Raw genomic sequence first — 12,832 nt, forward strand, 5'->3', positions numbered from 1 at the left:
ACCTAGCCACCTCCCATGGTGGCTAGGTAGTGTAGAAATGATGGGAACCCCCTCTGCACCCTTGAAAAAGAAATATAAGTTCGAGAGAGAAGACAGAGGGGCAGTCTAGCCCCTCTTTGGAGGTAATGGCTGTCTCTGCACAGTTTTACACCATTTTTTAAAAGCAAAAAGAGCCAGTAGATGGCGGTACGTGCTTGCATTGGTTAGAGAGCCTACACATGTTGCAAAGTCGGGAGTCGCGGCGCAACAAATAGGCGCCCTAGCAGTGATGCGAGCAGCAACAGCGCAAAGTCAAATGTTTCCAAAATTGTCTTTAATGTGCCTTTTTTTTACTACCTAAGCGAAACTGAAAATGCCTATCTTTCGCATTTTTGCTGCATTAATCAAGCTTTAATTGCACCATTGTGCTCCCCGGAAAATTATTTTGCGTACATATGTGCACTGGTGTCGATTGCAAGTCCCGGTGTTTTGACCAATATGCCCATATTTTTGTACTGGTGGCCAACTGCGGTGGTGACCCTGGCTGCTGAAGTGCAGCTTGCGTGCTGCCTAAGTCCGAGTCAAGATGTCAAAGTAGTTCACTGTCACCTCTATGGCGAGACCGGTGCAGCAAGGGCGTGTCAGCGGAGCGGTGCGTCATGCCCAGGAGGCCCTGGCCGCAGGAGTAAACAAAGCACCCACACGGGTTATCCGCAATGCTGCCTCCTCACAGCGAGTTCAGCCGCCTCGACTGGTATTCCGAATAGATTCTTATATCAGATAATGTTGTATTCTCTGTGAACAGCTTTGGATCAGTAAATGGGTGTGGGAGTTTGAGTGAATGGGATGCATTTTCACTTCCTTGAGGTTTGCCACTATGCAAAGAAACCCCACAATCCGGACACGGCGCTGAAATAATTCCACAACTAGCACGCATCGGTAACGGCTTCCTAGGAACCGGCCATGCGCCGTAGTTCCCGAGCTGCACACATGGATATCCAATTCAATTGAGCGCGCTTACATCTTTCATAGAATCAATACGGAAAAAAACAGTTCATCGATCCTTAAGGTGGTGGTATTTGAGGTTAACTAGTTATCAGTATGGAAGCCTCCGTCAGAATAGCTCTGTTAGTTTCCGAAAGACCTTTCGGTTACCTTCATTCCACAGGCAGATAGCAATAGCGGAAGTCGTGTTGCTTTCATTTAGAATATTCTACAGGTTGGCGTATAGCTTGCACAGCAACATTTTTAATCTGATGATCCCCCCTCATATTCCATTACGCCGTTGATATTTCTTCGAAAATGTTGTCTTGTGACAACGAAGCGGCGCTTTTTAATTCATCGCTTTCTTTTATCATACTTATACGCGTTTTCCTGCTGTGTACTCAATTAACGCTGCGTTCAAATGAGAGTAGTGCAATAACATATGGTAAATTATCTCCGCAGTTCATAATTACAAAGTGCGGTCCAATAATTACGAAAGTCATCAGAAATAAATTCCTGTTCTTGGGTCACACATGTAGAACTGTTAGAAAGTTTTTTAACTACGTCATTGTGACGCTTATGAGACCATCCATATCGTCACGGCTTCTATCATCACACCCCTAGAGACATTTTCTAGGGCAGCATCTGACTGAAGGAATTATATCTCATCATCATTAAGTGCGCAGAGAGCAGGCAAGCAAAACGTTTTTTATTTTCCCACCCTCCTCAATTGTAACCTCATCCCGTGAACAATGGTTCGTTAGTATGATATTGTAAATTTTAGAACTTTTAGGCCGAATTAATTCTTAGAAAGAAATACCTTAATACCTTTCGAAATTATCTTTGGCGCAAAAAGGATCAAAACTAGTGTTTTAAATTGTGTGTAAATAGTTGTTAATAGTGTCCCTAAACAGACCGTAATTTAGGAGCAAGACATAAGCATTCCAACACAAATGCAGTTAATTAAAAGCCATTCACTGCGAATTCATTAATTCATATATGGAAAGTCACGAAACCGTAAGAGCACAATTTAGAAGCGGGAGAAGCTACTTTATTAAAAGCACATCACATAGACGCAGGTAATATTCTTTTGGTACAGGCTACAGGCTCACAAACCCGACATGCTGAGTATATCAGACTGAATAGAATTAAGCCAAGCATTTCAATTGAGATGAGGTTAAGAGAAATAAGTGTACTGAAGAGCTGCAATGCAGGAAAAGAGGCGGTCTTCACTCAGGGCGGATTTTAGAAGGCGGTTCTTTATTTGGTACGTCACAAACGAATCCCGCAGCCGCCAACCCCTCGACTCTGCATTTGTCGCAACGATTAAGCCTCCTATTTTGAAATGCATTGTATGAGCCCTTCGGTGAAAGATCCTCCTCCCTGCGCTCACGCCGAGAACAAAACCCTCTTGCAACGCAAAGAGAAACAGTTTAAAAATCGTCACGCGATGGCGCCTCTTTCTCGCTGAGTACGGCTGAGCAAATCCGGCATACCTTGTGCAATTTTCCGCCGCAATGCGCGCGTATACCGCTGTGGAGACCAAGTGTGCATACCCTGTAAAAACGTTACCCCTTCTAAAAAAGAGTAAAAATGAGGGCCACTTTCAGAAAACACGCACGTGAATAATTCTCACATTGGAGGAAAAATTATCCCGCAAGGAGTCCTGACAGAGAGAATATGCATTAGTAAGAAACGGTTTTTGTTTTTGTTTTTTCGATATCCTGCCGGCATTCTTTCAGACAGCCATGGCTGCAAATTAGCGTCACTTCGAGGCGGATGTCTATAGTTTTGTTACGTTTGCCTTGAACAGGGGCATATAATGAGGTCATCAGTCTGCAGCCCACGATTCTTCAATTCCATGCGGTAGTCCGAAGCTGACTCCTGTTCTAAGTATTTTACGTAGTGCTATATAGGGTACTATGTACGAAGTCTGTATCTTGGTGGAACTCGGGTTCACCCCGAATTTTATCGATGTTACCAGAAGAGATGTAATTGTGTCAAAGTATCAAATTCAACCCTTGACACTTGCAGTTTCGATGCATTATCTACAATCATCCTGGGGCTATCCCCACTTGCACTTTACCTCAACGTCATTCTTGGGCAGGCAACAATCTAGGACTCGTGTAATCGCACCGCCGGTTCATTCTTTCTTTTTTTTCGCTCTACAGAGTGAATTAACTGTGCGAGTAAGTTTATTTATTGATTTACTTCTATGTTTATTATGATTTGAACGCAACTTCTAAGCGCATTACAGTGTGCAAGACGTGCAGAGAACGTCTTTGAGAATACTTTGTATTTATTTTATTGCAATTTGCCTTGCACCGCGAAGAACAGCGACGATCGCGCGATCATCAGGAAAGGTTCATTTTACACAAAAGTTTCAAGGTGATGTGGGGAGTGGAGCAGACTCCAATTCGAGGCCCATCAGCATTCACGAGTTTGGCCCGAGTTCTGTCAATCAAAGCCACAACATATACCACTGGCATGGCGAGGCGAGGAGTTCTCTATGAAGTGTTACACGAGTTTTTTATGCTTCCCCGCTGTTCCTATCATGCGACAGTGTTGAGTGCAATCTCGAGCCTACTCTGCGTTCACATTCCACACTGACTCAGCTCCTGATCAAGGCCACATGATAATGCTGATGCAGATGGTAAAGGACTCTGACGAAAGTGTTAAGCAACTCATTAAAAAACTGTCAAATTTGGCATGAAGGAAATTAAGTCTGGTCTAGAACCTTGTCATATCATAAATTACCCTGCAGGTGTAAATGTTATGGCCCACTCGAACAAGATATATGAGTTAAGCTCAAACCACAGTAACACTGCACAGTACGAGTTGTTAGAGAACATCTCACCTCTCAACTCACTGACGTGCAGGCACGCCTGGACAACTTCGAAGATCGGCTAAGACGTAATAATTTGATAATATATAAAACACCGATTCAAATTAATATTGGGCACCCATACTGCACATAAACCCTTCTCTGCGTTAACAGCAGCAATATTCTCTGAATTTTCATCATGTGAAATTGAGCTCTCACATCGATCAGGCGCGTTCCGTGATGACAAAACTCGCCCAGATATTCGACAAGCTAAGTTGTTGGGAGTTGGTGACGATGTTCCATATCTGAAGCGCTATAAACGGGACAAGATGAAGAAACAAGTAAGCACAAACACAGAGCTCAGTGAAAAATAGTTTTTCAGAGCCTTTCGAGCCAGTATATATACCCCCACTGAAGGGCTGAAAGGGCAAGATACAAGTGACATGAGTTTAAAAAGAATCCATGCACACACCGTAGCGACATGCCCTTAGCGATGTGTTTCTGGCTTCGCGCGACAGACTTTTGAGAGAGGGTTATGAAGGGTCTTGTGTATGTGCGGCATTTTTTGGTTTGTGGATGACTACTTCGTGTTTTAAAGCGCAGTTCTTTGCGTTTCTCGTCGTCGTCGCCGTCGGCGTCGCCGCTGTCCCTCGTAACCAGCTGCACAGCTGGGCACCGCGCACTCCTTCCGCCACCGTTCGCTGCTGCGTGTACCCTCTCCCCCTCTTCCTTCGTGGCAGCGACGGTGTTCTTCAATTGCAGAAGCGCTGGCTCGGCATCAACGGATCAGGGTGCGTGCATACCAAGCCGAAACGCAGAGCCACGTTGACTTAACTAGCTAGCAGCGTCAGCAGCATCGGTCAGTTGCTACTATCTCTTCGCCGTGCAACGTTCCTATTGGCCCACCCGCTACCTCCCGTGACCTTCCGATAACTTAATTGCTCTCTTCGCTTCTCCTCCAATGTCACCCCTGTGCGGCGGCAATCAGAGCACCGGACCGATGGCGGCGGATCTCGATATGTTCACTGCCCGAAGCGAAACGCATAGCCGCCACCTGCCTAAAGGTTGTCTTTAATTATACATTCATGTCTTGCTCGTATTATTTGCCTCAATCTATCGAAAAGGTGAAACAGCTGATGAGTTTTGCTCAATTTTTGCATTGCGAAGTAATGTAATCGCCGGCAAGTTTTTGGATTAGGTATGACAATATCGATTTCGAGCAGCAGGTCCGTCATGTCTTTTCAGTGTTTTTAGAATTTCTTATATCGATGGTTTTAACCCACGCATTGCCATTAAACGATTTTCTTAAGTTTTTAGACTTGTCGCTTCACTAAGTGACCTCATCCCATGTATGTTGGGCGTTTGAACACCGCGGTCAAAACTAATTCTTCCATATGCATCTGCCCATTCAAAGCTTGTAAAATGAGCCATTGTTCACTCAATGTTCTAAAATATATTAAAGAAGACGCGTGAGCCCAGGTTGGAGCTTGGCTTCAACAATCAAGTAATGCGCCTAACACAGGCCGCTTACCCTTCCGACGTTGTGTTGTCGTTGAAAATAATTTTTACGCAAGTGCACTACGGCTTTCGCAAGAACCTTTCTTGCGAACCACAATTCACGTCATTCATCCATCAACTTTACATCATCGTTGACAGTCGATCGAGAGCAGAATGTATTTTTCTTGACTTTTCAAATAAAAATTTAAGAAATGGCTGTAATCTGCTCCTTCTTTTCAAACTAATTGAATCTAGTTAGCAATGAATTCTAAGTTGTCTCGAACATTTCTTATCTAACCGATCATAGTTCGTATCAGTTAATGGCTTCAACACCCCACTAAATTTCGTTTATTCTGATTTGCCACACAGTTTTGTTTTATGTCCCAGTTATTCCTTATCTATGCTAATCCCAAAACCTAATGCGTGTCCTCAAATCTTCGCTTATTCGCTGATGACTATGTAGTCCTTCGTGAAATTAACAACACGAACCGCGTCACCATAGTGCAGTATTATATTAATGCAATTTCAAATTGGTGTGACCTTTGGCTAAGGGAACTAAACACTTTCATATACGCAGTAACGAAGCAATGTGCGTCTCCAGCCCTTCTATTACTCCCAACTCTTACACTCTTCGTAATAGGATCTTAGATCTAGTGTTCTCATCCCTTCTACATTTAGCTGGCATTGCATATTAGCAAAACTAACTAGCACCGATAACCGTATGCCAGGATACCTGCGCCGTAACTTCTCTACAGCCCCTGTGTCACTAAAACTGCTGTTATATAAGTCATTATTCCGCAACAAGATTGAACCCGTCGCGACCATCTGGCACCCCGCAGCGACAACTTGATTTGCTAGCCCGTATTAGTTTAATTTAAGTTGACCTGATTCATTATTCTTAATGACAAACGCATGGCTAGCATAACTTCAATGAAACACAGACGCAAAAAGCGATACGAGACACTGGAGCGCAAATATCAACTGAAATTTTATTGCAGCGAGCACACATATGAACGCATTTCACATTAAAACATCATAAAAACCGAGATGTCAGCAATATTGCTATCGTATCATTGGGTAAACGTGACACATCTCAATGACAAGCTCAGTGGACCTTCACTCGCCTCCTGTCGTAAATTTTCTCGTCTGGTTATCTCAGAAAATGTTTTATTTCTTCTTTGCTTACCAGTCTTTCATTTGTATATCGCTCCTTGCATTCATTACGCTCAAACAAATTGGCATCCCTTTTTACTCCAAGAAAGCGCCCCTCCAGTCATTCATTCCCAGGGCTTCACAGACCTGAAACTGCCTTCCTAGATTGTCGACTTCCATTGTTGATCGATCGTTTGCGTTTTCGCAGTGCCTTAGCTAACAATCTATAATCGGGAATATAACATAACTAGTAAGCAATTTTAGATAATATTTTATAATTAGGAATCATTCATGCCTGTATTTTTTTTTCTTCTCTAACCACTTCCCGCTGTTATGTCTTTGATTCTGATGATATCTGAAATAAGTAAATTATAACGAGCTTCATGTTGGGCGAGCTCGTTTACTGAAGCTAGGTCAAGAGAGCCGCTCGCAGGTACAGGCTCGTCCAGCTGGTGCTTGCATCTCGTGCCAGCACACTGGCTCCAGGTGTTCTTCTTTACAATATAAATAAACACTGATCCGCCTGCGGACTGCAGTTGGGGCACACCTAAAGCGTTTTGCAGCTCCAGCAAGGCCGACCTGATTGACATCAACAAATCGACCGTCCATATTCCTAGTCTCCCATGCAGCTAAAGGCAACCAATATGTTAAAGACGCGACGCCCTCTGGCACCAGGGCTGTTTAGACTCGCGTGGCTTCGTCTCGAATATTCACTTCACTCTCCGAAATAAATTATAGAAGATAGTAATTATATATACTTTACTTGTTTACTTCAGTAAGAAAGTGTCAGTGCAAAAGTTGTAGATCGCCTTTAGAAGCAGCTGTCGGAAAGTTTTCATTAGACACCTTTTTACGAAAAGAAGCACTCTTTACCGACCTTGAAAAAGGACATGCATAATTGAAAAACATGAGTGCTACTTCTACGTCCAAATGCGGTTCTCAAAGAACAAAATTGGCCTGTCAGCTTTAAGTGGTGCTGCCGCTTTGTTTTGCTCATATCTCTCTTATATTTCAAGCGTGGAAGCGGCGCGTGCTATCTGCTTTCTTACGTACATGAATTTATTTCGACATTTTATTGTCTGCTGTTTTTCCTCTTTCTGCGCTATCATTGTTCACTGGCTGTCGTTGTGCAAATTCAGGTAACACTTGGGCGAACGCAGAATACTGGCCGCCCTACAATGCAGCCGTAGACACCGAGTGTTTTTGCGCGAGCCGGAAAAAGGTAACGGCTACGCTGGCATCAAGAGTTGAAGAGAGTGAGAAATAAATGAGACGGTATTTTACTGCTTCTATTTTTCCGCCATGAACCGAAGGACTGTCGTTTTTTTATGTGAACCTCATTTCTGGAAATTCAAGGGTGATGAACATTAGGTATTCCTTGAATTTATATTAAAATCCCATTTTAAAATTCTGGTTTTGACTAATAGCTACGCTAGTTCCACATGTGCAGTGGCAAAGGGCTCAAATTCCAATTACAAGCTGCACCGTACTACAAACAAAACCCCTATCCACCTTAAATTTGTACATTAGTCATTTTACCTTTAAAATTCGTCTGAGAATATATTAGTCGAAGAAGCAACGCAAGCATTTTCATCTGGCACCATGATATCACTTATGCTTACGTCATCAGCTTAATATTGGGCTAGCTGAGAGCTCAACTTCTGTCGGTAGTGCTGCTCGAATAAGAATTGTTTCCACTTTTTTTAAACAATCACTACCTGATTTTATCTGATTTTTGAAACAATCAGATACCAAAAAATGTTTCCGCCCATATCACGAGGTATAACGGGCGGCCAGTCTTAGTTAGAAGATGCCGATCGCTTCTTCTTTCTCCATTGACGGTCGCACGCGTGTAGAGAAGAAGCGAAAGTCAGGAAGGGAGGCAGTCGGGAGGCGTCGTTTATGCGTTCTCAAGTCAACGCGATCAAGTGCTTATCTGAAGTGCGTTGGAGAGTGAAGCGGGAACTTCCCGTTTTGATACTTTTTTTCGGAGGGAGGGAGGGAGGGAGGGAGGGAGGGAGGGAGGGAGGGAGGGAGGGAGGGAGGGAGGGAGGGAGGGAGAATTCTTTATTGCTTTCAGTTTTGGGCCACGCTCTTCTGGTAACCCTTTCTCGTTGAGTCTGCTTATCATGGTTCCCACTGGTCGTGATACGCGGACTACCGGGCTGCCCACAACCGCACTATAAGCGATCTCTTATTTCCAACAGCTGCATTTTAAAAACTAAGCACCAACGCATGCAACGTTTGGTGGGAAAATGGACAACAGAAATAGCTGCATTATATGATGCCAATGTCAGCACCTACTTCATATATGTGCTTGGCTGAACTTCGCAATAGTCAAAATCACAGATAACCAAACACTTAATCGCGACCCAAGCATAAGTCTATAGTCGCTTTGAAGAAGTCTGGAACTCCCCATTGCTGCTGTGGCTATTCAATCTGCCTTCAAGTGGCCAAAGCAGCAATTTAAGGTTGACCATATTTTTGGACCGAATTCGCAGTTGCTGAGCCTGTGTGAATACGCAGTTTCATAGCGTTTTAATCAGATGGTTCATTACGGGAAAAACTGTGCGGCATCCAGTGTTGTGGGCAGGCTGCAGGTACCACCTGCAAGTTGACAGGTGCCAACGTGGAGAGAGAAAAATCCTCTTTTAAGGGTCGGTGTAGGCATGGGGTAACGTGGAAGACACAGTGAAGCGTTGGCCATACTGCTAAAGGTTATTGATGTACTATTCATAGTATGCAAAGGGGCTTGTCGGCATTGAGGAATCCGCGCGGGGAACAGTGAACGGCAAGTATACGGAGGTCATTGAAATGACGGGCGCAACAGTGTTATAACGGCTGGTGTGTCGGGGTTGCACCCACGAGGTCCTTGTAGGACAAAAGAGAGCTTCCCCTGCTTGAGTGATGTCCGTTGCGTGTCGTTCCAGCAATAATAATGCTCTCGCATAAGGAAAGCTCTATTACGGTGAAGCTTTTGAGAGAACCGGCGACGGCCCCTTATCGCGGTGTATGGAGCCAAGAAATACGGGAAGGACGCGTCGCAACTACAATACTAAATTAGCATTGACAACTGCAAGTTTGAAGTGACCAGGTGCGGTGTCGACACTAGGCGACACAAGGCGAAAAGAAACGTTGAAAGGATCTTGTGTTTGTTGTATCCTCTCTCTGTAAGAAAGAGCCCCGTGTACAGATGAATGTTATGGTGCAGAAACCGGGATTCGGCAGGTCAGTATGGTTGCTCGGGTCACTGCCGCTTGTATGTTTTAGACTTTAGTTTTTTTTTTTTTTTGCTTCCATATGTGTCTCGGGAGAGAATTATTAGCACTAACAAAGTCAAAAGGGGTGTGGTAGGCAGCAACTAATGAATCGGGGTGATTCTCGCTGCAATTGGCTACGATTCGAGTCTGGTCTGGGCCCCGAAGCATTAAAGCTGAGCTCGAAAGCCCAGTCGAGTGGTCTGAGTGCTGAGTTGCGAGCTATGGTCTAGCGCGACATTTTCAACTAGGATGAGCTAGTCAGATCCATGGTTTGCCCAACATCACCGTGAGTATTGTAAGGGTTTGTGTGTGTAACCTTTAGTTCACTTCTTAGCCATATCACGTGTCATCGTCTTTTAGTGTCATCGTCGCTTCTCAACATTTTCCGGGAAAGGCGAGACCCAGAAAATTCACTCCCCCTAACCACTTAGAGAAGAGACAAAGAAAAGGCGAGAAGAAAACTGTTGCCACAACAACTCACAACATAAGTATACCTTGAACGAGGAGGCTCTGACGCAGGTGGCTGCCACAAAAACAAGCAGCATAGGCTAGCTTAGAGGACTAAACGTAAGGAGCCGAGCAGCAACGCCTTCAGAAAGCACCTTATCCACAGACCGAAAATCGTGCTGTAGAGCAGAAGACAAAATGAAGAATTACGCTTAGTACGGGAATACACAGAGGAATTTGAAGGAAAACACTTAGCATGACGCTTAGACTTCGCCTTAAAAGTAGACGTGATGTCGCCTTTAGCACCGCCTTTTCGTTCCGCGAATTTTTTTGCCCGCAACTTCCCTAGCAGATCGATGCTAAATCGGAATCGAAAAGGTATGATGTCACCCTGACCATCGCACAGAGAACGGTTGCGTCACCGTTTCTACGTGAGTCAACACGCGTAATTTATCCGCGCCTTTTTCTTAGTTCAGGGTTAAGGTGACGGCGGCGCTTTTCCGACCGAAAGACTTTTATACGCTATCGTGTAAAACTTCCTTCATCCCCATCAAAGACCGTTTTTCTATCTGAGGTGTAAAAGGAATAAATACTCGATTTGATTTGATTTTATTTGTGGGGAATAATGTCCCAAGACGACTCAGGCTATGAGAGATGCCGCAGTGGAGGGCTCCGGAAATTCGGACTACCTGGTGTTCATCAACGTGCACTGACATCGCACAGATCACGGGCGCTTAGCTTTTCGCGTCCACTGAAAAGCGACCGCCGAGGCCGGGATTAGATCCCGCATCCTTGGGCACAGTAACCGAAAGCAACCACTGCACCACCACGGAGAGCGAAACAAATTCTTGAATTTCAACGTGTGGCAATACATGTACACATGGCCAGACAGCGACATGAATTTTTTTTTTTGCGAAGCAGCTTAGCATAATATTTTTTCAAACGTATTTCCTTGCAGAATATATCGGTCTCAAGGAGCTTTCAGCTTTGTCCTCCCTGTGATCTGCATTCTTTTAGGTAATAAATATTGACTTAATTTAATCCGACCCTTTCTCGGCGTTCACCTGGATGCCCTGAAGTCAGATTGCACAGGCAGCATTCTTATGCAACCCAGTTTTTATGACCTTGTTCTGTCTCTAGTTATTACGCCTGACCATACATACATGCTGCGAAGCCCTCTCTGTACTATGGAGATAAGCGCGCAGCAATTCTTACTAATCTCTTGATGCAACAAAACGACAGTATGTATTCGCCACCTGATGATAAGGCCTAGTGGGGCAAGAAAATCTAGAATTAGCTAATGTTTAAACTGTATTCACATCAGAGAATGAATGAATGAATGAATGAATGAATGAATGAATGAATGAATGAATGAATGAATGAATGAATGAATGAATGAATGAATGAATGAATGAATGAATGAATCCTTTATTTGATTGAAGGGATGGCTCTAGCCCGCTGTTTGGGTAATTAGGAAATTAGGAGGGATGGAGTGTAGCTTCTCGCTTCTTCACGGTTATGCAAGCAGTTTCTCGTTGCTTGCCATGCTGCCGATCTGTGCGCTGTAATTCAACCTTTCTCACACTACTCGAAGCAGGCCGCTCTCACTTGCATAGGTGGCAATGACATGTTATATTATATGCGTAATTTTGTTTCCTCTTGAAATAGAAACACATTCACCCACTGTCAAGAACAGTGTACAAAACAAACAGACCTAAAACATCTTATGTGGCATTGGGGAATAACGCAGATTTTCAAGTTAAAGGACGCGGCGAGAGGTTACAACGAAAAAGACTCAAAGGCGCACGTGCTGACCAACAGGTAGAGTTCTTCGCCGAATCTACGCTTGAAATATGGCAAGCACTCAGTCATAAAACCACTGAGTGCTGTGTAAGATTCAATAAACATTTATTAATCAGGAAGAAAGTCAAAAAGTAATTCAAATGTCAGATAACAAAAGCAGACTGATTTCGTACAACTCATATGCGCTAGTTATGGAACTTTTATATCTATGATAGCGCATCTGTTGAACCGTTTACCATTTATGCGTAATATTCTTTACATGAATGAACAAATTAATTTTATAAAGAGATAGGTGAACCATCAGTGACATCCTATAACAGACAATCGACTCAGCTGTTTCTGTGCGTGTGCGTGTGTGCGTGTGCGTCTGTGCATGTGCATGTGCATGTGCGTATGCGTGCGTGTGCGCCAGCACAGTATACGGAAATAGGGAGACGCTCAGTGCCGCTCACCGACTCGTACATCACAAGTCGCGCAATAGCATACAGTGTTGTTGCATAATTGAATATTTACGCTGGTTTATGGTGTGCTATAGTCTTTTAGAACAGCGAGAAAGCTAATACAAACCCCAAGGATAGGCACAAGCAAACACACACCCAACTTCTTTGTTGCCCCATTCGCGATAGTTATGTGGTATTGTGATGAAACGTGCAAGGGACGCTTGTTTTTGAAAAAAAAAAAAAAAAACATTTCATTGTGCATCTGCTTCGCTATCAAGTCGTGTGTCATTGTTATCGGTGTATACATAATACATATTCCTTCGTCCTTTGACACACTTCAGGAACTCATATATGTGGCTGCATCTAAATAATTCTTGCCTGCACTGACGTCCCATAAGCTGTTTGTAACGACAGCACATTATTCTCACGTATACAGCAGCCTGTGT

The sequence above is a fragment of the Amblyomma maculatum genome, chromosome 1 (genome assembly GCF_055883805.1).
Source record: "Amblyomma maculatum isolate TAMU_Amacu chromosome 1, ASM5588380v1, whole genome shotgun sequence".
NCBI classification, from domain to species: domain Eukaryota; kingdom Metazoa; phylum Arthropoda; class Arachnida; order Ixodida; family Ixodidae; genus Amblyomma; species Amblyomma maculatum.